The sequence below is a fragment of the Magnolia sinica genome, chromosome 15 (assembly GCF_029962835.1).
Source record: "Magnolia sinica isolate HGM2019 chromosome 15, MsV1, whole genome shotgun sequence".
Taxonomy (NCBI): Eukaryota; Viridiplantae; Streptophyta; class Magnoliopsida; order Magnoliales; family Magnoliaceae; genus Magnolia; species Magnolia sinica.
This window is the reverse complement of record NC_080587.1, coordinates 38523558-38547618: the sequence shown is the minus strand read 5'-3', so window position 1 is coordinate 38547618 and position 24061 is coordinate 38523558.

The following is a 24061-nucleotide window of genomic DNA, read 5'->3' as shown; positions in this document are numbered from 1 at the left end:
CACAACCATTCAGAACTTAAGGACATTCGTAAGAAAATTAAGCATTCTACAGAATATAGTTCTTCTTGCAAACTGGCTGCTTTCTAGCTTACTGGTTAAGCATGGTGATATTCCTGGATCCTGATCAAGCAGACATTATTAGGCCCTCACTTTTCATGGTCATAGGTGGAATGGAGGAAAGCAAAAAATATTCGCTAGCTCCTCCAGTTCTGTGTTCCCTTTATCGCACCTTTGGAGATGTTATTTCTAGTTCGAAGGATCCTGTCCCTGAAGCTTTTCCTATTTGTTCTCCTTGGAATTTCTTCATAGGCTGGCTAGGAGTATATTTTCCTTGGACATTTGCTAACTCTAAAAGAGCATATTTGAACCCTGACCGACTTCCTCTTCAAGATTTTCAATTGAGAGATATGATTAAGGAATCAAATGGATGGATTTCTAGAAGAATAAAAAGCAATGATTCCATTGATTTTCACCAATTTCCATTTTTTAATTATCTCGAAGACATGACAGTTGTTGATGATGATTCCATCTCATTTGGTGAGCATTCTTTCCTTGTCTCTATCAGATCCAGCACTCTTCCATGGAGAGAAGGTAACGTATTCTGGAGTGAACCGTACTATCCAAGTAGGTTCGCTCGTCAGTTCAGCTTTGATCAAACGGTACCAAAAACTTGTGATATCATCACCAGAGCAATGAGAAGCTATGGCATTGGGCCATATAATTGGGCCCTGATATGGAAGCATCTCTTGAATGTTCATAGTGGATCACATTTCATAATTCCTTGCCATAATTATCCAGTTAGTGCTTCTTACTACTGGATGCGATGGTGGGTTCACCAGTATTACTTGGTTGACAATTAGCTTCCAGTAGATCATGCCATGTGGGTTCCTCCTCTTCACCTAAAGGATTATCAGAAAGACCAGGGCATTGGCTGTTTTGAAGAAACAAACCCTGCCCCCTTTCCAGGTCAACTTTGTATAAAGATCTCTTTAGAAGATGCTATTTATGAAGTAAAGCCTGCTGATGCCCTTGAAGGAGGGATAGCTTTCGGCACTCCTTTGACGAATACTCATGAATTTCCTTCAAAGAATGATGATTCCTTACAGTTCTATCCTCCTCCGCCTTTACAAATATTACAGGATAATTCTCCTTTAACGTCAGAAAGGCAGGAAATGTCAAGACATCGTTATCCACCTTAGAAAGACAAACATATTATCATCAAAGACTCGTCCTTTTCAAAAGAATAAATATATTTTGAAACATTTAGCTTTAGAGTAGAGGATACTAAACATTGAATATTTTGATCTGACTTAATATAATTGTGATTTATTTACTTCAAAAGAAACACATTCTACATATGGAACTTTATGATTCATGTCATCATATCAAACAATTGACATATTTTGGCATATTTCAGATGGATATATGATTATATATTCTTGCATTATCTCGGTATTACATGTTCTTATATATGCATTTTCAGAACATATAGCTTCATTTGATTCCCAAATTTGCCTCTTCATAAATCTCCAAATCATGATTCATTTCAAGCATATTTATCTATTCAATTATCTTGACATGATATTGAATGAAGAATTGAAATTAAAAAAAAATCAATATATTATAATTGTTAGTATGGGATTCCCTATATGATTATTTTTTTTATTTTGATAGGTGGTACTAAATTTCAGTTTAGTTAGATGATCACACACAGTTTAAGCTTTTGAGTAGTGGAGCCACAATTTTTTAGACTATTGAGTAGTGAAGTCGGGTCTCATGTGATGGTCTCTATAACTCTTAGGAGTTCATTAGACTTCTCACAGCCTGTTGAGTTCACAAACTGCGATCCATCAGAGGGGCCCAATGAAGCCACCGGGGCCATGAACTCGGTTGGATTTATGCACAGGTTTGGACACAGTAACTCTGTAGAGTTCATAGGGCTCACAAGGTAACCTTTGGGTACCAAATCTAGGGCCGCCAATCCATTAATGAGTAGGTTTAGGCCCTCCCTCATGAGTTAATATTGAAATCAAGCCAAAGATCTGGGGGTCCTTACGCATGGTTGACCTATCTATGGATATGGCTAAAGAGCTCACACTACATCACGCGTTTTCTTTATCAGCAAGGTCGGACCCATTCACGGGAGGGCATTTTCCTCCGTTCCTCATGACACTGTTAGAAAGCTATACAGACGGCATTGGCTCACGCGTGAGGACTTTTTGGCCTTTTAAGGCTTTTAGTCATTGGCTCTGTCTGCTGCCTGCATGGGTATGCGTACGATGGCCTTCACGGGCTTTTTAGGGCCACTGGCTTCTCGCCGTTGTCCGAATGGCAAAAATGATAGGTATTATGCGTAGTTGGCCATATAAGGCTTGGCTAGGTTGCCTTAAGAAGTAAGCTACCATTGCTGTCATCAACTTTATATGTGGTTGGCTATGTAGTTCATTCTATTACCAAAATTGGTGAATCAATAATTGATATTTCTCCATTGTTGATGATGTTCTGAGAACATTCATATTATGTTTAAAATAGTGTATCAATTTGGCGATGATTGCAATTTTGATAAAAATAAGCTTATATAAGTGATTGTGACAACAGCGATAGTTGCTAACTTTGGCGATAATCATTGACGTTTGGTGATTGTACGTTTGGTGATCATATGTTTGGCGATGATACGTTTGGCAATCCTCAATGCTTTGTAGCAATCACAATACTTTGGCGGCGAGTAATCGCCATTGCTTCTAATACGTTTGAGAAGCTGAGAAGCTTCACTTGAAGATTTGCACCTTTTTATTCATTTTCATGAGGGAAAGTACATAGCTCTGTCTTTCGCAGCTCGCCTTTCTACTTGTCTTGCCCCCTTTTGATACATAGTGATTATTCTGATAATATTCTGAATCAAAATTAACAGCATCTTCAAGGACGATATCTTTTGATGAAGCAAGCATTGACCGGTGTACTGATACCTTGTCCATCTTGATCCACAACTCTGTACGCTCCATGGGAGTATACTTCTTTTATTATGTATGACCCATCCCACTTAGGCTCCAATTTGCCCGCTGTTTTGTGGGTGACCACTATCGGTCTTTTCAACATCAGTACCATATCCCCTTTTTTGAAAGATCAATACTTGACTCGTTTATCAAAAGGCCGCCGATATTCTTGTTGATACGATTGCAATCGCTGTTGAGCTACCAGGCATTTCTCATCGAGCAAATCCAGCTCTTTGAGCCTTATTTTTGCATTTTCATCATCTGTAATTGACTGATGTACCGCCATTCTGAGTGATGCAACTTGTATTTCTATTGGGATTACCGCTTCTATACCATAAACCAGTGAGTACAGTGTTACTCTCGTTGTTGTCCTGTGCGTAGTTCTATGTGCCCATAATGCCTCTTGTAACCTTTCATCCCAATCACACTTGTTTCCTGTTACTATTTTCTTCAGTATTTTGACTATCATTTTATTAAATGTCTCCGCTAATCCAATGGTTAATGGATAGTAAGGTGTCAAAAATGAATGATGAATGCCAAATTTTCGACATAGCTTTTCCATGCCTCTATTTTTTAAAGGAGTGTCATTGTCCATGACAATTTTCTTTGGGATACCATGGCGGTATATGATTGCGTGTCAGATGAAATTTACCACATCTCTTTCTTTGACATTGCGTAATGCTACTGCTTCTGTGCACTTAGAGAAATAATTTGTCGCTGCCAGAATATACTGTTTTCCCCTGGATGAGGGTGGGTTTATAGGACTAATAACATCAAGTCCCCAGGCAGAGAAAGGCCAAGATGCAACCGACTGATGCAGGTCATCTGGAGGAACATGTATAACATCTCCATGAATCTAGCATTCGTGACATTGCTTCTCATAATCTATCGCATCTTTGAACATAGAAGGCCAATAGTATCCCATATGATGTACCTGATGAAATAAATTTCTACCAGCTTGATGTGCTCCACATTCTCCAAAATGTGCCTCTCATAACATCGGGCTACTTCTTGTTCATCTAAGCAGCATAGCAGCATTCCATTGTAGGATTTTCTGTACAATACTTCACTACATATGATGAATCTTCTTGACTTTTGCTTGATTTACTGTCTCAACACTGGCTCTTCTAGCAAGATATCATATTTGAGATAATCTATGAAAGGCTGACACCAATCATCCATTGTTACCTCTAAACATGATATAGGAAGTGCCTCAACATTTTCATCAATGACCTCTGAAGATGGTAAGAATCTCATTTCTTCTATAGTTACCCGGAGAGGGCTTCGATTTGGGTAGGACAGAGCTGCTACGAGACTGGCCAAAACATCTGCTTTTGCATTCTCACACCGTGGTATATGTTTGATTTCGACATGACGGAAATGTTCCAATAACTATTGCACTTTCCGGCAGTATGGTAAGAGCTCTTATTTTCTTAGCTCGAATCCAGTTGTCAATTGATTTATGACCAACTTAGAATCCCTAAAAATGTGCAGCATTTTTATTTTCATTTCCTGAGCAATTTCCATCCCGATGATGAGAGCTTTATATTCAGCTTCATTATTTGTACACACAGTCCCCAATGTGAAGGAGTAAGGTAATAAGTCACCCTGAGGTGTGATGAAAATAATTCCTACCCCAACTTCTGACGCTCGAGAAGCACCATCGAAATACATTTGCCATGGGTTTTTTAAATGGTCAACATAACCTGTTCATCGGGAAGATCATCACTAATGGTCTCGCATTCAACTACAGGATGTGCTACAAGAAAGTCCACCACGGCTTGCCCTTTTACCGCTTTTTCCAGTTCATACCTAATATTTTAGTCTGAAAGTAGCAACATCCATTTGGCCAATCTCCCAGATAACATTGGTCTTGACATCAAAAACTTTATCAGATCTGCTCTTGAGATCAAAGTTATATTATAAGAGAGACAATAATGCTCAATTTCTGCACCGTAAATATTAGCGCCAGACATTCTTTCTCAATCGGAGAATAGTTGCATTCCGCGCCCATCAAAGTTCTACCTAAATAATAAAGAGCGGTCTCTTTCTTGGACATTTACCTGTGCTAATAAAGCTCCTAAAGGATTCTTAGCTGCAGATATGTACAAAATAAGTAGTTTTCCTTTTACTGGAGCTGTCAATACTGGCGACTATTTTAATAACTCTTTTATTAAATTGAATACATTCTGACAGGCTTAGTCCCATGCAAACTCTGTGCCTTTCTTCATCAAATGAGAAAACGGCTGACATCTCCCTGCCAAATTTGAAATGAAACGACGAATGTATGCCAACTTTCCTTGCAAACTTTTTAATTCTTTTAATGTCTTTGGTGGTGGGATATCTTGAATGGCCTTAACTTTCCCAGGATAGATCTCAATGCCCCTATGTCGGATAACAAAATCGACTAATTTACCTAAAGACACTCCAAATGCGCATTTAGTTGGATTTATCTTTAGCTGTTTCTTTTTTAGGCAAAGAAAAACTGATGTCAAATGTTCGCGATCCTCCTGATGATCACCTGACTTGACCACCAAGTCATCAACATAACACTCAACACGTTTGTGCATCATGTCTTAGAAGATATTCTACATTGCCCTTTGATATGTCGCCCCAGCATTTTTGAGACCAAATGGCATAACTTTGTAATAATAAATTTCCAGTGAAGTTCTAAATGCTGTTGCTTCTTCATCTTCATGTGTCATTCTAATTTGATTATAACCTTCATAGCCATCTATAAAGGACATGATAGCATACTGAGTCGTAGTATCAATTAGCAATTTAGTTATCGGGAGAGGAAAATCATCTTTTGGACAGGTGTCATTCAAATCTCTAAAGACGACACACACCCTGACTTGCCCATTTTTCTTTTGCACTAGGACAATGTTCGATATCCATTTGGGATACTTGATCTCCCTAATAAACTCAAAATTTATTAACTTGTTAACTTCTTCTTCTGTCAGGGGAACCAAGTCCTGATGAAATCACCTTTACGCTTGTTTAACCGGCTTTTTCTCCTTAGAAATATTTAATCTGTGCATTGCTAATAAGGCTCCAAACCCAGCATCTCTACATACGTCCAAGTGAAGACGTCTCTATTTTTTTTTTAGAAGTTGCACATACTTCTTCACCTCCTGTTCAGAAAGACCAGCGCTGATGAATGTATTCCTCGGCTATTCGTCTATACCCAAGTTTACTTCTCTCAAACTATCTATTGTTGGTTGCCCCCCATCTTCCATTTATTTTGGAACCATTTCAAGGTGCTCTACTATTTTAGAGTCTTCTTCTGATAACTGCTCAGTTATAACCATATTCACCGATGATTTTGTCCCTAATCCTTGAAATTTTCCTCGCTTTTCCTGACCAAACCTAATAGGAATTTGAGTTCCTATCCCATAATTCAGGTCGGTAGGTTCTTCAAAATCAAAACCCATATTTCTCATGATTTTCTTGCTTATCGGGCTATATTTTTTAAGATCTTCTGGTGTTAGCATACTCACTGTTGACATTGTGAGCATATTCACTATTGCCATTACACCCCTTTCTTTTTCTTTTCGAATTACTATTTCTTCTCTGTTTATCATCTGTTGTATTATACATTTCAACATATAACAGTTCTCTGTCGGTTGTCCCACCAGAGGATGATAGCGGCGAAAATCTATTTCTCTTTTCTTGTCACGTCTTCAGGGCACTTGGGTTCTGATAATTCTATTGTACCAGCTTTTAGTAATTGATTCATCATAGGGACAACATCTTCCCTATTGAATGCGAACCCTTCGTGAGAATTGAGCATTTTGGGCCTTTTTCCACTGTATTTATTTCTCAGCTGGTTCGATTCTCCTTTCTGTTATGGGCTTTCATCTTTTGAATCCTTTGCATCTTTACTCCTTTTTTCACGATCAATAGTATTTGCAACCATCCTGTTGGGTACTCTCCTGGCTGTCTCATAGCGAAACGCTGGCATCTTCCGAGTCATTAGCTCTAAAGCATGAGCTTTGGTGGCTAAGTCATGGAAAGTTCTGATATCTGCGCTAGTGAGTACGAATGCGATCCCCATCTTCATAGAGTTCAGACACATCTTAACATGTTCCTTTTCTTCGGGCAACTGTCTACATGAGGTTCCCAATATCTTCCATCTATCTATAAACTTTTCTACCGGTTCCCCTTTTCTCTGCCATATGGAAGCCAATTCCTTAATACCGACATCACGCTATGAAGAGAAAAAGTTTGACATGAAGTCATCCTGCATTTGTTCCCAAGTACGTATCTATCCTGGGGCCAGGCTGGAATACCATCGGAATGCTTTGTTTGTCAGAGACGAGCCAAACAATCGCAAGCAATACTGTGGTATTGTAGAAAAATTCCCCATGCTAGTAATAAAGTGCATTAAGTGCTCTTCATGTTACCCTTCTCCATTGAACTTCTGAAAATCTGGATGCTTGAAGTTGGCTGGTAATGGGATGTCTTCTACCTCTCATGGATATGGCGTTCAGTATCTGAAACAGCGAGTATTCTCACACTACCACTCTACTCTGACAGCTTCTTCAACAACTTGTCTCACCTCATCCTGTGTCATAGTTCTCGCCACTGGGACAAACCCCAGTGATCCTGCCCTCGGTGGCTGAAATCTTTCAAGTTGGTTTCCTTGCACATTCATTGTACCCATCATCTGGAGGGCTGCTATCTGGGCTACATTATGTGCAAGATTTGCTAAAGCTTCTCTGAGATTTCTGCATTCTTCCATCAATTTTCTCTATGCTTTTGCCATTTCATACATACGGTTCTCTATAGTCAGCATATTTTCCTGATTTGTTCCAGCCATGTGTAGTGCAGCTTCCCCGCTCTTTGACGAAGCCGTAGTTGGGGTGGGGAGGGAATACGTTGATGTAACAGGACTTACGAAGAGAGGGGAAGAGGGAGTTTCATTCGACTTTTCTACAATTCCATTACCGTTAACTGATTTGGGTGATAACATCACCGGCGAATTTACTAGTAATGCCTTACCCTTTTGTTCTTTCGTCCATCTGACTCTTGGAGCAACCAGAGCTAGGAAATCGTGCAACATTAGCTGCGAAACTGTTCGCCTAGGATGTATTGCAGGAGGAAAAAGTTCAGGATTTCTCCTAACATCATTACATGTTATCGATCTGCTAACTCTAGATGAAGGTGGATTCATTATGTGGCTTCTTCTTGTGTTTTGTACTCTCGACCTGCAAGACATTACAACAGTCCATCCCTTGTCACTTTTCGGCGCTTGAGGCAAAGCAGTAACAACTCCAGCTATTGCTTGAGTTGGGTTGTTCTTACTTGTAAGAAGTTGAGCCCTACGTTCTGGTGGTTGGTTTGGTGCATATTCTACCGTGAATCTGGTCGTAGTGAAATAGAAGTTCACTTTCCTTGTAGAAATTTCCATTGGTTGTAATTTGCAGTTTGATTCTTCAGATATAAGACATGAAATTAGATTATAGTTAGTACCTAAAGAATCAAATAATCTATCTTAGAGATGAAGGGGGGGGGGGGGGGGGGTGTTCCTACTAAGAGTTGCCATTTTGGCGTCGAAAGACGCCAAACTGCAACAAAAGTTCTATAATAATCTCCATGTTAATATTAAATAAGATAAAGGTCCCCAGCAGAGTCACCATTTTGTTTTGAACAAGAATCAAATCTATTTGATTTGGGGAAATTCACCTTATTCAAATATAACAAAGAGAGTATATAAAGAACAATCATTGTCTTATTCATACTGAGTTCATTTAGATCCTTTGATATCCCTTGATTCTAAGATAGATCATTGAAAATTCATAAATTAAAATTAACAAAGTTTGAATGTCGAATCTCGAATTCGACAGCATTTCGACATCCGCTTCAGTCATCTCCTTAGGACGAATGTTATGCTGATTTAATCATTTGATTTTCCCCTTTTAAGTTTGTTCCTTGTGCAAAAGGAGAGCTTGGAACAACGAAGATCAAACTGGACGATTCTGATAGCACTTCAACCCTTTTTATCACTGGCTATATCATGACCTGGTTGCGCGACCCGCGCAACAAATTTGTTGTTTGCATGGTCCGCGCAACCACTTTATTGGTTGTGCAGCCCATGCAATTGATAGCTATCTCTTCCTCTCACCTTCAGTCTCCTGTCAGAGCATTACTTTCTCTCCAAAATTTTTATGTGTGTCAAATGAAAGGGGAAGTGGGGTATATATAGGCCTCTACACATGCGAACCCTCGATCTTTGTACCATGGGGCCCACTTTGCATCAGATCGAACTATTTATTTCTGATCTCAGTTGCGTGACCCACGCAACAGGGAAATCAGTTGTGCGACCAGTGCAATGGAGGAAATCCCTTGCACAGCTGGTAGAATGAATCAGGTGGTTTGCGCGGTTCTCGCAACAAACTGTTGGTTGCGTGACCCGTGCAACTACTAATCAATGCTTCCTTTTCTTCTTTCTTCATTCTTCTAACTTCCTTCTGATCTTCTACCCTTGCATTCATCCTTTATTATTTATTATTTTTATGCTCCAATAGTGGGACCCATTAATAGATGGTATAGATAAAACAAATATATCATGTGGGTTCCACATCACGTGGGCCGCACACCGATGGACAACGTTGATAAAACACATTCATCACGGTGCAACCCACCATCCTGCAATTTGGACGGTGGAGATAAAACACACATATCAAGGTGTGGTCCACGGTCTAAATGGACGGACGGCGTGGATGAAATCCACAGAACTTGCTAATGTCAATACCATTGTTATATAGTTGTGCAACGTACACCAGCCAATCCTCTTCCACCCCACCATCCACAAATGGACGGTGAGGATAAAATACATATAACAGGGTGGGTCCCATGTGCTAGACACAGCACGCCATCAAGGTGGCCCCATGTGCTAGAGGCAGCACGGATGGTGTGGATAACATATAAACATCAAGGTAGGCTCCACTCCACCGTCCAAATAATGGACGACGGATAGTATGAGTGAAAAGCATACATCAGTGGGTCCCACATACACGTGGCCCACTAGAGTTTTGAATCAAGCTTATATTCATGCTTTCACTATTGTCCGGTCATACTAGATGAACGGCCTGGATGGACACACCATCACAAATGAGACGACCCACCCCACCATTGTGATATTGTCCGCTTTGGGGTCTCCCCCGCACGGCTTTAAAACGCGTCACAACAGTTAAGGGAGAGCCTCCACATATAGCCAGGACTTTGAATGACTACCCAAGCGATGTGGGACAAAGTTCCATCCACAGTCACCTGCAATAGTAGCTCGCCCAGGCACCCAACCCGCCCACATTGGAGCAGGGACCGGGGCATCACAATCTCCCTCATTTGGTATTAGAGCCGAGGACGACTCTGTTCCAATGGAGGGAGATTGTGACTCCCTGGTCCCTGCTCCAATGTGGGCGGGCGTGACGTGGGCAGGGCTAGGTGCCTAGGCGAGCTACTGTTGCAACTGACTGTGGACGAAACTTTGTCCCACATCGCTTAGGCAGTCGTTCAAAGTCCTGGCTATATGTGGAGGGTCTTCCTTAACTGTTGTGATGCATTTTAAACCCGTGTAGGGGAGACCCCAAAGCGGACAATATCACAGTGGTGGGGGGGGGGGGGGGTCGTCTCAGTAGGCCCCACCATCTTGGACAGCAGGGATAAAACACATATGTCACGTGGCCCCACAGTCCATAATCTGGACGGTGTAGATGACGCATGATCATGACATGGGGTCCACACAGATGGATGGTTAGGATAAAACCCATATGTCATGGTGCGTCCCACCGTCCAGCAGGTTGGACGATGCGGATAGCACATAAATATCACCTAGGCTCCACTGTCCATAGACGGTGGATGGCATGGATGAAAGACATACATTAGGTGGGTCCACACGTGTGGCCCACCAAATCGAGGGTCTGGACAACATGGATGGAACACACCATCTTGCAAGTGGGGTCCACCGTCCTAGCTGGACAGTGAGGATACAGCATATACATCATGATGGGGGCCACATGTACATGGTGGACGTCATGGATAAAATACATTCATCATGGTGGGCCGCAAAAATATGAGATATATATATATATATACATATATATATAGAGAGAGAGATGGCGTAGTGGAGGGACCTGTAATGACCCGAAAAATTTTGACCCAAGACCCGAGTACTACCTCTATTTTTTTCCTTAGTAGTTAATTGGGGTAATTAGTGCTAAACTTGATTGCTTGTGAAATATGCATCAAGCACTTTAAATTTGATCTGCATGACTTAAAATCTGTAGAATAGTTAGCACTAGGTTACTCTGAAATCTGGGATTCATTGTTAAATCCAGTTGCTCTTGGGAATTTTTAGAAGTTCTGGATCAGACCTGGACCGCGCGTCGTAAGTCCGATAGCGATGATCTTAGGCTGTATTGGTCACCATGTTGGACTTGGCCATCACCTCAAAAATCAAGTCCAGATGATGTTCTGGGTCGATTTGACTGAGTCCGGAGTGAAGAGTGTGAGAACAGTGAGAAATTAATGAGATTTTATGAAATCTGAGTCGTGTCGCTTGCGCGATGATTTTAAGCAATCTGACCATTGGATTCTGACCCAATTTCACCCTCTGATCAAGAAAGATGGCCCAGGCATGTCCTTGTGCTTGTGGACCTGATCGAGATTCGGTGACCGTTGAATTGAGTGTGGTCCGCCACGGCTAATCTGAAGATCCGATCGGTACGAAAACTCAGTCTGACCTAAATCCATGGTCAGTGAGCTTAAGTCCGACCTCTCGTGGAAAAAGGCCCACCGGAAGTGCTCCGTTGGATCGAGAGAGGCCTTATTTGGTTATAACCTAAGTATACCTTGGCCCTGGGGTTGTTTTCATCAATGTTAGGCCTATATATAGACCTTAAAACCCTAACTCTCTTTTCCATACGAATTTCCTAACCATAGCTAAGAAAGAGAGGGGAAAAGAGAGAGAAAGTGAGAAAGAAGTTGGTGAATCATCTTAGATTCTTTCCTGTTCTTCTTCATCCTTAAACCTTCACTTTTGAATCATTTTTATTTGGCGATTCGAAGTTCATCTTTGGGTAAGTTAACCTAACCCTAATCTGTTTTAGAGCTTAGAATAGTTTATGTGTGTTGTAGCTCATTTCTATTCTTGCTTTAGGTTGTCTTGTCGCCGTTGACAAAGACATATCGTCTGAATCAGTTCGGTGTTCCATTCCTGGTTAAGGTGCGGACTTTAATTGTATAGGTTATGGTTTTCAAGGCTTTGAATGTTAGTTAATGGTTTATTCTTGTTATGGATGAGATTTCACATGTCAAATGTTATGTTTATGTTGCATTCCTGATATGCATGTGATATATTGAGATTTGTGTATTCTATGTATATGTAGGAAGTACCGTATATGTATAAAATATGCACATGTGTTTGCCATGATTATTTATCGTGTATTTATGCTAGATGTATGTGTGACAACTCCTTAGCAGAAGGAATTGTCCAAATGCATGTATTTCAACATACGTCATGTATGTTGTATTATGTATTCTAAGTGTTTGTAGAAATATCTGAATGATCTAAAGTGTAATATATCAACCTAGTATGGGAGTTGAGAAGCGATTCTCAACTCTCCCATTAATGTGTATGATTTCCTTCATGTAAGTTACATTCCTTGTTGTTTAATTTCAAGTATTACTTATGTGAAAATCCATGTTAAGTTGATATTTCTTTAAATGCTCATGTACCACATGATTTGAGTTGTTGTTCCATTACTATTTCAAATTGTTGACGTGAATATCTATTGTAGTGGAATATGTTTGGGACTATGAATAGTCCAGGAAATCGGTAATCGGCCTTGAGGTTGTGGCTGAGGCTGCTTTCGCCACAAAGGACGTGTTTGACGAACCCGAGTCGTATTAGAGTTGTCGGTAGTGGTTTGGCCACACGGAGTGTTTGCGCACTCTATGTTGTTCAACCCAACGTGCGCTCGTGCTAGTCGAGTCCGTCAAGTAACCCGATTGTCTGATGTATGTTCACCATGTATGGACACTATTGTTTGAATCTAGGGTACCAAACTTACCGATGAAATCCTATTAACCTTGTACCTTGATCCACTAAGACTCATGAGCCGGACATGGTGGCATGGGACACCGTGGTCGAGCTGTCGGCCTACGCTGGGGTGACGAGCCTCCCCGTAGTGACCAGTGAGCAACCAAACTCGTGAGCCGATTATGGTGATATGGGACACTATATTCGTACTGTCGGCCTACATTGATTGGTGACGAGCCCTTTGTAGTGACCTCGAGCATGCCTGGATACCGCATTTAGGTGACGAGGCTTAGTGTAGTAACAAAAGTATGATGGGCGTGCATTGATTGGTGACGAGCCCTTTGCAACGACCTAAAACCATATGATCGTCTGAGATGCCTAAGACTGACGACCCTAGAATGGATCACTGTTTGGATGTTAATATGAGGAAGGTACCTTAGCTTCCTAATCCTGCTGTATGAAAAGGACTAATAATAACTTAGTAATCATGTTCATGCACTGCATTTGCATGTGCTTTGTAGACGTGATACACTTTGAGGCGATGTCATGCGTAACGTAAGATGAAGATGCTGAGGGCGTACGCGTGAGGGCACGCATCATTCTACATACATCCTTGCATTAACAAGAGTATTTAGGACATGTTTGATTATTCTGCTTTATTATTACTGCTTGATTGAATTGATAACATGTTAACCTTTGCTTTATTGTTCCACTGAGTTGATCACTCACTCCCACGTTCTGGGGCGGTGTTAAACACTCACTACTCTGTCTTAGCTGCAGATGTTGATGAGACTTCTGAGGCAGAGCAGGAGATCAAGGATGATGAGGCTGCATTTTCTTTCATGCAGTTTTCAGACGAGTTCTAGTGAGCCTTGTTCTGATGCACGGGATGCTGGGATTTCTTTTGGGATTAAATGATGTAATTTAATACTTGTAATTTTGATAGCAACACTTGTAATACGACCTGGTATGTATATGTATTTCAGGGATTTACACATGTACACTTATATTTCTTTAAGTCTTCCGCTTGTGTTCTTCACTTATCCCTGAATTATGTTTGCAGTTTGGCGTAATCTATTCCATGTTTTATGCACTCATACAGACAACATACATCCATCATTCAATATGTTGCATAAGTGATGTTTTGAAACTCGAGAGCTGAGTTATGCTCGACCCCCGAATTTCAGGGCGTTACAAGTTGGTATCAGAGCATGAATTGGATTAAACCAGACCTGAGTTTTGGTCACACACCGCACGTTGTCGCCACTTTAGTGTATTTGGGTGCGAGTCTATCGTAGATGTGTGTTTGTGTCTTGTTTCTTCTATCGGCGAAAGTTTACTGAAAATGATCACCGAGATCGAGTCTATGCTCTCTCCTGATCACACACAGCGACCTGAAATCTCCTCTAGACCATCTATTAATGAGTCTAGATGGTTTATTTTCCCATTTCAACTTTTCATTTGTCTAGAAATCTCTGTTTGTATCAGATTTCTTCCCGAATGGCCCGATAGGCGTCGAACCAAGCAGAGGGGCCGATCGGGGCAATTCCAGGGGGACCCAGGGGGGACCCACCTCATTTAGAGCATAAGGGACCAGGAGGACCTCGCCCAAACGGCGAGGCATTGCCGGACGGTTTAGAGACCGGCGATGTCCTCGTCGGTTCGGCGAGCCCTCGCCGATCAGTGGGCCAAGCCGGGCGGGCCGGCTCAGGCCAATGAGTTTTTGGCCTAGTGTGGCCGACCCTTCCACGATTTATTGATTAAAACCCTTTCTATGCCCTACTTCCTTCACAATCCACCCTCCCTAGCTCTCATTTTCTTCAAGTTCTCTTCAAAACTCTACCAAATCTCTTCCAAATCTTCTTCTTCTTCCATTTTCGTGCACACCCACCAACCCATCTCAAAACCTCACACCCCATTGTTGTTTACATCTCCTTTTCTTCTCATTTGGGCTCTCAAATCCTCTTTTGGGATCTCAAGTGTGTGGAAGCTTCACCTTTCTTCCTATTTCTCTCTTTCTCTCATTTTTCATGGCCCTCTTTGAGTTTATCACGGCCATATTTTCCATCTTTACCCTTCTTTCTTTGATGGAGAAGAAGAGAGCACCCGCGGATGAAGCCGGGCCTAGCCGCCCAACCCGTGCACAAAGGCCGAGAAGTGCCGCCGCGAGCACGACCACCGCTCGTGAGTTTTAGACCAAGCGGGACCTTGATCCTCGAGCTCCCATTGGAAGAACCTTGTTGGCGGAGCTATCCATGGAGTCTATGAAGGCCGTAGGGTCCTTTTTAAAGCTCATGTTAATCCGCGACTATATGGCGAGTTCCTGTTGTTGGAGCGTCTGGAAGGGGCTGGTTGGTGTCCCTTGTTTAAGGGCGAGTATCGTGCCAATGCTAGTACTGTCGAGCTTTTTAAGCTAACATTCGTGATCCTTCGCTGGAGCCTCTGCATTTCAAGATTCCTTGTGGTAGTGGTCGGGAGGCCACGGTCAACGTCGCTTTGATATCCCAACTCCTGAATGTGCCACTTGGTGAGGTACATGCCAGTGAGAAGAATTTGAACAGTATGCGCGAGAGGGATCGTCGCACCAAGCTCTTGTGTGGTGGTCTGATCGAATGGCAGCCGAATAGAAGTCTTCTAGCTACCAACAGACGGATGACTTTCGTTTGCTTCACCACATGTGTATGTTCAATGTATATCCCAGGTGGAGCAATTGCAGCGAGTGTACGCGCCTGATAGTAGATTTTCTGTATCAGGTGGGGCAAGGAGCGAAGTTATGTGTGCCGACGTACATCTTGCGCCAGATTATCCTTATCGCTCATTCGACTAGGAGGACCGAATCGCTTCCATTTAGCCGACTCATTTATAAGCTTGCACATGAGTTTGGCTATAGGCTTGGAGCAGAGAAGCCGGTTCCTGTTCGTCATATTAATCTGACGAGCCTTAAGCAGATAGAGATTGGTCCTCGTCGACAGGCCTCAGAGAGTGAGGATGAGTCAGAGAGTGATGAGGATGAGAGTTATGCTGAAGGTGGAGTTGAGATTAAAGAAGAAACAGAGCAGGACGAGGAAGAGGTAGAGGCACAGGATATGAGTGAGAGCTCTCCTCTTGTGGCACCAGAGCAGGGCGCAGATCAGGCTGCCAGGGATGCCCATCTCGCACAGCTTGAGGAAGGGCAGGTTGTTCTACGCCAAGATATCATGGATCTTCGAAGCCTTGTCAAGCATAAGTTCAAGAAGGTGACTCGAACTCTGAAGTCTATCCTATGTTGCTTGCAGGATAAGGGTGCCCCGCCTCCATCTCTTGATTCCGATGAGTAGTTGTTGTTATAGTCATCCTTTACTTTATTTTATGGTTTCTTTCTATGTGTTGCCGTTGTTGACTTTTGTAGTTGAAAGTTGTTTGTAGTTGTTTGTTGTTGTTTGAAGTTTTAGATGTTGTAGTTCACATGCTTTCCCTGTCGTGATTCATGTAATGCTGCACTCCTTGTATTGCGACAATTTTGTTAATTGGAATGCATGTTGTTTATCTTTAAAGTTGTGTTGTGAATGCTGTGTGGATGGATTATGTGGGTCGTAGAACCTTACAGGTTGCATCCTCTGTTGAATGTAGGGTAGCCTCCTAAGGGTTCGAAGACTTTGGCCCGTCTCTCCTTGGTTGAGTCGCTTGCTGGGGTTCCTCCCCTGAGCGATAGCCAGATGGATCCATAGTCAGGCCCGTCTCATGCCGGTGTTGGGCCGACACCTATGGCTCCTCCAGTCACACCTTCGGTTCCTAAGCCGAGTCGTGCATCTTCGTCTGCTCTGCCTTCTGATAGGTTTGAGCAGATGATGCTGTTGATGTAGTAGTAGTAGATTCAGCAGCAGCAGCAGTAGCAGCGCAGCAGCAGTTTCTATCTTCCATGGCTGGCATCTTTGCTCAGTCAGTAGGGGCGACTCCTCCTGCTTCACCTATGCCCTCATCTGGGAGCGCTAGTGCGAGCGGCACGTTTGAGCGATTCCAACGCTTACGACCTCCCACATTTGTAGGTTCTCATAGACCCGAGGAGACTGAGTATTGGATCGATCGCATCTCTAAGATGCTGAGACCGCTGCACTGCTCTGAGGTTGAGCAGGTCGAGCTTGTCTCCTTCATGTTTGAGAATGAAGCTAGTCTATGGTGGGACAGTGTTTTTCGCACTGTCGAGGAAGGATATGAGTGGTCGTGGCAGGCGTTTGAGGCACCCTTCCACAAGAAGTATTTTTCGGTTACATACCGACATGAAAAGGAGAGTGAGTTCCTTCGCCTCCGCCAGGGAGGGCTATCGGTGACGGAGTATGAGAACCGGTTCACTGAGCTAAGTCAGTATGTTCCTTTGATTCTGGGCGATCAGCCGATGAGGATGTGGCGCTTTTCTGAGGGATTGAGGCCTGAGATCCGATCGAAGATATGCTGTGCTAGCATTTATTCCTATGCGGAGTTGGTGAGCATGTCCTTGCGAGCAGAGCAGGACGGGGACAGGTCGTCCTGTATGCGAGCACCTATGGTTCCCAAACCTGCACCTTTTCTCGGTAAGAGGCCGCGGGCAGATTCTCCTCTTAGGCATTCAGTGCCGCTCACTCAGCAGATGCGAGCTGATCTTCGCTATTCATATTGTGGGAAGACGGGGCATTTGGATCGTTTTTGCTTCTCGCGTATGCAGGCCAGTGGTTTTACTCCACCGCAGAGGATTAGCCGTCCGATGCCTCAGGTTATTTCACCTCCACCTCTTCGTTCAGCGCCATCTCATCCATCCTTCAGACCTACAGTACCTAGCTTCAGGCCACCTCAGCGGCCCATGGTTCCTCCGCCGAATCATCAGCAGCAGGCTCGAGTTCATGCACTCACAGCTGAAGCACCTATGTCTGACGTGTTGCCGAGATCCTTCGAGGTTACAGCGCACATTGAAGGTAGTCTCGTTTCTATGTTGGTGGATACAGGGTCCACTACTTCTCTTATATCATATGCGGTAGTTAAGTTTCTGAGTTTGAGCACTATTTCTATAAAGAGAGTGACGCTCACTACAGTTATGGGGATTTCCTCTGCTATGAACAAGCGTTGTATGGATTGTTGGGTTGATCTGGGAAGTGGATCGATTCGTGTTGATTTCTTTATCACACCTATTTTTCATTACGATGTTATTATGGGTATGGATTGGCTCACGAGGATGCGAGCAGAGATTGATTGTGAAGCAAGGTCGGTGACAATCCACGGACCTGAGGGCGAGACAGTTACTTTCCCAGTTAAGGTCAATTACCCTTTTCGTTTTGATTATTATACTTCTCTGTTAGAGAGTATGGATGGATCGGCGTTTGAAAGCACGCCTGTAGTTCGGGAGTTTGAAGATGTGTTTGGGTCGATTCCTAGATTACCTCCTCAGCGTGAGATTGACTTTACTATCGATCTCATGCCTGGTGCGGCACCCATTTCTTTGCCCACCTATCGTATACCTTCAAGTGAAATGGAGGAATTGAGGAAGCAGATAGATGGTTTGTTGAATTTGGGCTTTATTCGGCCTAGTGTGTCTCCTTAGGGAGCACTTGTCTTGTTTGTGAAGAAGAAAGATGGTTCCTTGCGATTATGTATTGATTATCGTAGGTTAAATCAAGTCACTATGAAGAATAAGTACCCTTTACCCAGGATAGATGATCTGTTTGATCAGTTGAAGGGGGCACGGTACTTTTTGAAGGTTGATATACAGTCAGGGTATCATCAGTTGCGCATCAAGAATGAGGACGTGCAGAAGACCGCTTTCAGGACTAGCTTTGGTCACTATGAGTTCCTCGTGATGTCGTTCGGTCTTACGAACGCATCGGCCATGTTCATGGATCTGATAAACAGGGTGTTTCGGCCATTCTTATTCCGATTCGTCATTGTCTTTATCGAGACATCTTGATATATTCTGCGAGTCGAGAAGAGCACGAGGAGCACTTAAGAGCGATTTTGGATACTCTCAGGAAGAATCAGCTTTTTGCGCAGTTCAAGAAGTGTGATTTCTGAAAAGAGGAAGTCAAGTTCCTGGGACATGTGGTGTCCAAGGAAGGGATAGCTGTCAATCTTGCCAAGGTAACTGCAGTGCAGGACTGGAAGCAGCCTGGTTCAGTTACTAAGGTAAGGAGCTTTCTAGGTCTAGCAGGCTATTATCGACGCTTCATACAAGACTTCTCAAAGATAGCCAGACCGTTGTCTTAGCTGACACGGAAATATTTGAAGTTTGCTTGGAATGAGAGGGCGGAGGAAGCTTTTCAAGAGCTGAAGGACAAGTTGACGTCTGCCCATGTGCTAGTATTGCCAGAGCAAGGGGTTAAGTATATTATATATACTGACGCCTCTCGTGTTGGTCTGGGTTGTGTCCTTATGCAGAAGGACAGGGTGATTGCTTACGCTTCGAGACAATTGAGGAAACACGAAGAGAATTACCCTACACACGACCTGGAGTTAACAGCTGTCATTTTCGCATTAAAGCTCTGGAGACATTACCTCTACAGAGAGGAGTTCAAGCTCTTTTGCGACCATAAGAGCCTTAAGTATATTTTCACGCAGCGTGACTTAAATATGAGGCAGCGCCGATGGATGGAAACACTGAAAGACTTTAAGCTCGATGTTTCTTACCATCCGGGCAAGGCGAACCTTGTGGCAGATGCGTTGAGTCGTAAGAAGGCTATAGAGTTTGCGGCTCCGCTTATGATAGCAGGATGAGACATGTTGGAGTTTGTGCGAGATTTTAAGCAGAAGCTTACGGTAGAAGAGCCGTATGAGGTTATCGCACACATTCGTGTACAGCCCCTCATTGATGAGAAGATTGTTGTAGCTCAGGCAGATGATGAGTTTCTGGCGAAGATGAGAAAGCGGGTTGGTACAGATGAGAATTTCGACTGGAGTGTTAGTTCTGATGGGGGCCTACGATTTCGTGGCCAGTTATGTATCACAGACATTCCTGACTTGAGACGAGAGATTCTCGAGTTAGCCCATAGTTCTAAGCTTGCGATGCATCCAGGTAGCACGAAGATGTATCAGGATATGAGAAGATCTTATTGGTGGGACAATATGAAGGTCCATAATGCTGAGTTTGTATCTCGTTGTCTCACATGCTAGCAGGTCAAGGCAGAGCATCGCTGACCTCTTGGGTTGCTTCAGCCCATGCCCATAGCAGAATGGAAGTGGGACTTCATCTCTATGGATTTTATTTCTGGGTTGCCGAGAACAAGGAAGGGACATGACTCTATTTGGGTGATAGTTGACCGATTGACGAAGTCGGCTCATTTCTTACCGATCAGAGTCACAAACTCTGTAGACGAGTTGGCTAGATTGTATATCAAGGAGATTGTACGTCTGCATGGAGTTCCCTTGAAGATTGTATCTGATAGAGACACTCGTTTTACATCTATCTTCTGGACTCGTATCCAGGAAGCTATGGGTGTGAAATTAAAGTTCAGCACCGCGTTTCATTCGCAGATAGATGGGCAGACGGAATGTGTAAATCAGATCCTGGAAGACATGTTGCGAGCTTGTGTTTTAGATTTCAAGGACAGTTGGGATAATTGTCTCCAGTATGCAGAGTTCGCGTATAATAACAGTTTCCAGGCGAGTATTGGCATGGCTCCCTATGAGGCGTTGTATGGTCGCCCGTGCAGAGCACCGCATTGCTGGGCAGAAGTTGGCGAGCGTAGTTTGATTGGCCCGGAGTTGGTGCAGGCGACTTCAGAGAAAGTTGACATTATTCGACGTCAACTTCTGACAGCTCAGAGTAGGCAGAAGAGTTACGCTGATACGAGGCAGTGACCGCTTGAGTTTGAGGTTGGAGACCATGTATTTTTTAAGGTCTCTCCTATGAAGAGAGTTCTGCAGTTTGGTACGAAGGGAAAGCTTACGCCGAGATTTATTGGTCCATTTCAAGTTCTGGATCGAGTGGGAGTGGTAGCATACCACCTTACTTTGTCCACACCTCTTGCGGGCGTGCATAATGTATTTCATGTTTTTATGCTGAAGAAGTACATTCCTGATCCTTCGCATATTATCAGTTAGGAGCAGGTGCAGTTGATCGAGGATGCCACATATGTACTGTGACCGACGCGTATTCTAGACAGGAAGGAGCAGGTATTGCGTAGCAAGGTCATCCCTCTTGTGAAAGTTCTATGGACGCATCATAGTGAGGAAGAGGCTACTTGGGAATCTAAAGCTGAGGTTAGAAAGAGCTACCCTCAGATCCTTGAGGAGTATGACGATTCAACGCCTTTAATGTATTTATCACTTAATAGATTGCAATGACCTGAAAAATTTTGTGCCAAGACCCGAGTACTACCTCTATTTTTTTCCTTAGTAGTTAATTGGGATAATTAGAGCTAAACTTGATTGCTTGTGAAATATGCATCAAGCACTTTAAATTTGATCTGCATGACTTAAAATCTGTAGAATAGTTAGAGCTAGGTTACTCTGAAATCTGGGATTCATTGCTAAATCCAGTTGCTCTTGGGAATTTTTGGAAGTTTTGGATCGGACCTGGACCGCGCATCGTAAGTCCGATAGCGATGATCTTAGGATGTATTGGTCACCATGTTGGACTTGGCCATCACCTCAAAAATCAAGTCCAGATGATGTTCTGGGTCGATTTGACTGAGTCCGGAGTGAAGAGTGTGAGAACGGTGAGAAATTAATGAGATTTTATGAAATCTGAGTCGTGTCGCTTGCGCGACGATTTTAAGCAATCTGACCGTTGGATTCTGACCTAATTTCACCCTCTGATCAGGAAAGATGGCCCAGGCATGTCCTTGTGCTTGTGGACCTGATCGAGATTCGGTGACCGTTGAATTGAGTGTGGTCCGCCACAACTGATCTGAAGATCCGATCAGTATGAAAACTCAGTCTGACCTAGATCCATGGTGAGTGAGCTTAAGTCCGACCTCTCATGGAAAAAGGCCCACAGGAAGTGCTCCGTTGGATTGAGAGAGGCCTATTTTGGTTATAACCTAAGTATACCTTGGCCTTGGGGTTGTTTTCATTAATGTTAGGCCTATATATAGACCTTAAAACCCTAACTCTCTTTTCCATACGAATTTCCTAACCCTAGTTAAGAAAGAGAGGGGAAAAGAGAGAGAAAGTGAGAGAGAAGTTGGTGAATCATCTTAGATTCTTTCCTGTTCTTCTTCATCCTTAAACCTTCACTTTTGAATCATTTTTTTTAGCGATTCGAAGTTCATCCTTGGGTAAGTTAACCTAACCCTAATCTGTTTTAGAGCTTAGAATAGTTTATGTGTGTTGTAGCTCATTTCTATTCTTGCTTTAGGTTGTCTTATCGCCGTTGACGAAGACATATCGTCTGAATCAGTTCGGTGTTCCATTCATGGTTAAGGTGCGGAGTTTAATTGTATAGGTTATGGTTTTCAAGGCTTTCAATGTTAGCTAATGGTTTATTCTTGTTATGGATGAGATTTCACATGTCAAATGTTATGTTTATGTTGCATTCCTGATATGCATGTGATATATTGAGATTTGTGTATTCTATGTATATGTAAGAAGTACCGTATATGTATAAAATATGCACATGTGTTTGCCATGATTATTTGTCATGTATTTATGCTAGATGTATGTGTGACAACTCCTTGGCAGAAGGAATTGTCCAAATGCATGTATTTCAACATACGTCATGTATGTTGTATTATGTATTCTAAGTGCTTGTAGAAATGTCTGAATGATCTAAAGTGTAATATATCAACCTAGTATGGGCGTTGAGAAGTGATTCTCAACTCTCCCATTAGTGTGTATGATTTCCTTCATTTAAGTTACATTCCTTGTTGTTTAATTTCAAGTATTACTTATGTGAAAATCCATGTTAAGTTGATATTTCTTTAAATGCTCATGTACCACATGATTTGAGTTGTTGTTCCATTACTATTCTAAATTGTTGATATGAATATTTATTGTAGTGGAATATGTTTGGCACTATGAATAGTCCAGGAAATCGGTAATCGGCCTTGAGGTTGTGGCTGAGGCTGCTTTCGCCACAAAGGACGTGTTTGACGAACCCGAGTCGTATTAGAGTTGTCGACAGTGGTTTGGCCACACGGAGTGTTTGCGCACTATGTCGTTCAACCCAACGTGCGCTCGTGCTAGTCGAGTCCGTCAAGTAACCCGATTGTCTGATGTATGTTCACCGTGTATGGACACTATTGTTTGAATCTAGGGTACCAAACTTACCGATGAAATCCTATTAACCGTTATACCTTGATCTGCTAAGACTCATGAGCCGGACTGGTGGTATGGGACACCGTGGTCGAGCTGTCGGCCTACGCTGGGGTGACGAGCCTCCCCGAAGTGACCAGTGAGCAACCAAACTCGTGAGCCGATTATGGTGATATGGGACACTATATTCGTGTTGTTGGCCTACATTGATTGGTGACGAGCCCTTTGTAGTGACCTCGAGCATGCTTGGATACCGCATTGAGGTGACGAGCCTTAGTGTAGTAACGAAGGTATGATAGGCGTGCATTGATTGGTGACGAGTCCTTTGCAACGACGTAAAACCATATGATCGTCTGAGATGCATAGGACTGACGACCCTAGAATGGATCACTATTTGGACATTGATATGAGGAAGGTACCTTAGCTTCCCAATCCTGCTGTATGAAAAGGACTAATAATAACTTGGTAATCATGTTCATGCACCGCATTTGCATGTGCTTTGTAGGCATGGTGCACTTTGAGGCGATGTCATGCATAACGTAAGATGAAGACGCCGAGGGTGTACGCGCGAGGGCACACATCATTCTACATACATCCTTGCATTAACAAGAGTATTTAGGACATGTTTGATTGTTCTGCTTTATCATTACTGCTTGATTGAATAGATAACATGTTAACCTTTGCTTTATTGTTCCACTGAGTTGATCACTCACTCCCACATTCTGGGGCGGTGTTAAATACCCACCAGACTCTGTCTTAGCTGCAGATGTTGATGAGACTTCTGAGGCAGAGCAGGAGATCGAGGATGATGAGGCTGCATTTTCTTTCA